This window comes from Pogona vitticeps, chromosome 2 (genome assembly GCF_051106095.1).
Source record: "Pogona vitticeps strain Pit_001003342236 chromosome 2, PviZW2.1, whole genome shotgun sequence".
NCBI classification, from domain to species: Eukaryota; Metazoa; Chordata; class Lepidosauria; order Squamata; family Agamidae; genus Pogona; species Pogona vitticeps.
In genome coordinates this window covers 130389966-130393377 of record NC_135784.1, presented here as the reverse complement: position 1 = coordinate 130393377, position 3412 = coordinate 130389966, and positions in this window count along the sequence as shown.

Below are 3412 nucleotides of genomic sequence, written 5' to 3'. Positions count from 1 at the left end.
CAGCCCCTGCCTACAAAACCTACCGCTCGCCCCGCGGCTTCCCCATTTCCCACCGAGGGGCAGGAGAGCCCCTCGGTTCCTCCCGCCTTCTGGGCGGGAAAAGTTCAGCGACTCAGCCACCCACGCCGCGGGCAAGTGGCGGAGGCGCCGCTCCCCCCTCGGCTTGTCGCGGCTTAGCGTCATGGAATCGGCTTGGGAATCTTCTGGCTACCTTGCGAAACCCTCCGCGGTGGAAGGGCGAAAGGTGTCCGGCGGGAGAGCTGCTCCGGCCACAACCTTTGCTTGAAAGGAAAGCGGGGAGCTGTCAGCAAGGGTTGCCCTGAGATCTCTCCAATTACACTGGAAAGAAGGCAACTGTAGGCAGATACAATAAATGCCGGGAGTAGCTGTTGTTGTTGTTTTGCTGGTATCTTGTGAGTCCCTCTGAAGAGGACCGAGTTGTATTATTTCGCTAGTAAAGCGCTCGACTCGCCTTTGCCGCCCAGTCCGCACCCGTTCTACAGTACGTTGTCAGAGCAAACATCGAAGCAAAATCCCTTCCCCGTCCCTTGCTCCACTGAAGCCAATGGAAGCTTGAATGTCAGGCGGAAGCACCTTATAAAAATACTTGTCAGTGTAGGCTTGGCTAGTAAGGTAAGTAAAACCCAGTGTAAAACATGCTTAAGCTACCCAGTTCGCCAGACTGTTCCTGCCCGCCTTATTACCAGAGACAGAAAGTCAAGGCCCTACCCCAGATCCCCTCCTGTTGTGTGTGTGTCAGTGCCTGTGTGAATAGTAACCCACTTTCTCCTGCTTGTCATCCCGGGCTCTATCACCAACCTGTTATACCAACAACAACAATAAGTGCCAGTCCCCCATAGCCTTTTGTGAAGGGTTGATTCATCTATTCCATACACAGCCACTAGCATACAATAAATTTAAATATTTACTCTGCCCACAACACGCTTCAGAAGGTGTGTGGTGAAAAAATTTAACTTGTTAACAACATCTTAATGCATCTTCCTAAAACTATACAGCTCAGTAGTGGAGCAGTGTTCAGTGAGTATAAGCATGCCCCCAAACCCAGTCTCTGGTAAAAATATTTTAGGGAGGCAGGGGAAAGCCCTGAAAGATGTTACCAGTCACAGTAGAAAATACAGAGCTAGACACAAAGGTGAACGTTATGTTTCATAAACCTTTTCACCTACCAGATTTTCAACTCCTTTCCTTATAATCCCTAACATTAAATTTTTAAATTGCTGTTGCACACACAGTTAACAATTCTTATTAACTATTCACTTGCAATCCCAAGGTGACTTTCCTGGTGAGTCATAGCTGAAAATATAGTGCACAATTATGAGAAACTCTTTAAACCACAGTTTCCATTTATTCAATATTATAATAACCAATAAGACATACATTGTACTCCCCATCCTCTCATGTCAACCTGTAGAGAGATGTTTTGACATGATGCTTAATATGTAACGTTTCTTGTCTATTATACTCTAAACATAGAGGAGACATAACACACAGATTTCCAATGTGAAATTAATAATTACTGTGGTTATTTACAGATACCAGATAAATTATTTTAACCGGCTCAGGCCAGAAAAGTCTCTCCATTCAAGCAAACTAGAGATGGCATACAAGGCTACAAACAAAAAGTCCAGCATAAACAACATTCTTTAGTCACAGTGTTATTTTAACAAAACCATATAAGTTCTGTCCAAGCTGAGTGGTGCTGAGTTGAACCTGAGGGCTAGAGGGTGTTATAAGGGCTTGAGTGAAAGAGAAAATATATACATATATATTTCTGAAGTTAAAGGTTGGTGGCAATGAAAGAGGAAGACAAGAAGTGAATATCGTCAAAGAAAATACTTTTATTCCTGTTATTATTTAAATATACTTTTTTTAGATTTAGGCAGCCTTCAGTCTCGAAAGACTATGGTAACATGCTCTGAATAGAGGACTTGGAACAGCATCTAGTGTGGCTGAGAAGGCCAATTCAAGAGTGACAATCCCTTCCACACTGAAGACAAATACAATCTGTCCCATCCAGCTCACTGATTTTGCTGGTTTGGGGACTGCCTCTTTGCCTTGGCCTGCTGGACAAGTGTCTCTTCAAATTGGGAGAGGCCATGATGCACCACTTGCCTCCAGGCTGAACGCTCAGATGTCAAGGTTTCCCATCTGTTGAGGTCCATTCCTAAGGCCTTCAGATCCCACTTGCAGACATCCTTGTATCACAGCCATGGTCTCCCTCTGGGGTGATTTCCCTTAAAAAAAACTATTACATAAAAATTCAAGTGACAAGACAATGAGTTTGACATCAGCATCAGAGAGAGGAATGTGACACCCCCCCCCCTTTTACCACTTCTCATTAGCTCTAACAAAAGGGTAATGGAAGATACGCTTACCCCTGACAATAAGGAAAAAACAGCCTTTGCGACCCCCAAGAGGCTGTACTATTTAACAGACACATCCTTTGAGTTGTATAGGACGATCGCCACTTTCCAACAGTTAATGAATGTAGTTCTAAAATCTATTTGGAACTTCACTGCAGCCTATAGAAATGACAGGATTATTTATACAGTAGTATGTCTTGAGAAGAATGTGTCCATCACCTGTGTGGGTTCTAGAGACCATGTGGCAGGCTGGGTTGAGTGCTAATCCAAAAAAATATTTAAAAAAATGCCCAGACCAAGTTACAATAACTCAACTCTTAATGGGGAATGTAGAAGTGAGACTTGTAAGAGACAAAGAAGATAGACCAGCCATTCTCAAACCCCTTGGGGGCCCCTGGCACATTTGAAGAGGGCTGCAGACAGGAAACAATGCTTCATGCACCACCTTATACAGTTTGTGACTTATGCAAACCTGATTTGGCCTATATTTTATGCTTTTGGCCAAGGCCCCAAAAAAGGTTGAGAATGGCTGAGTCAGAGTATCCCAATGGCCCCATTCCCAAACTAAGCACCAGATGCCTAGGGCTTGTTGACAGTGTATACCCCATTTCACTTCCCTCACAACCTCCTTTCTGACTTCATTTAAATTAAAAAAAACCCTCCTAGGCAAGTAAACCTTTTAACATCACAATAATCCACGTTTATGCACCAACCACCAGTGCTGAGGAGACTGAAATTGACCAATTCTATGAAGACTTACAACAACTTCTAGAACTGACACCAAAGAAAGATGTTCTTCTCATTCGAGGGGACTGGAATGCTAAAGCAGGGAGTCAAGATATAAAAGGAACAACAGGAAAGTTTGGCTTTGGAGTTCAGAACAAAGCAGGGCAAAGGCTAATAGAGTTTCATCAAGAGAACAAGCTGGTCATCACAAACACTCTTTTCCAACAACACAAGAGGCGACTCTACACATGGAAATCACCAGATGGGCAATATCGAAATCAGATTGACTATATTCTCTGCAG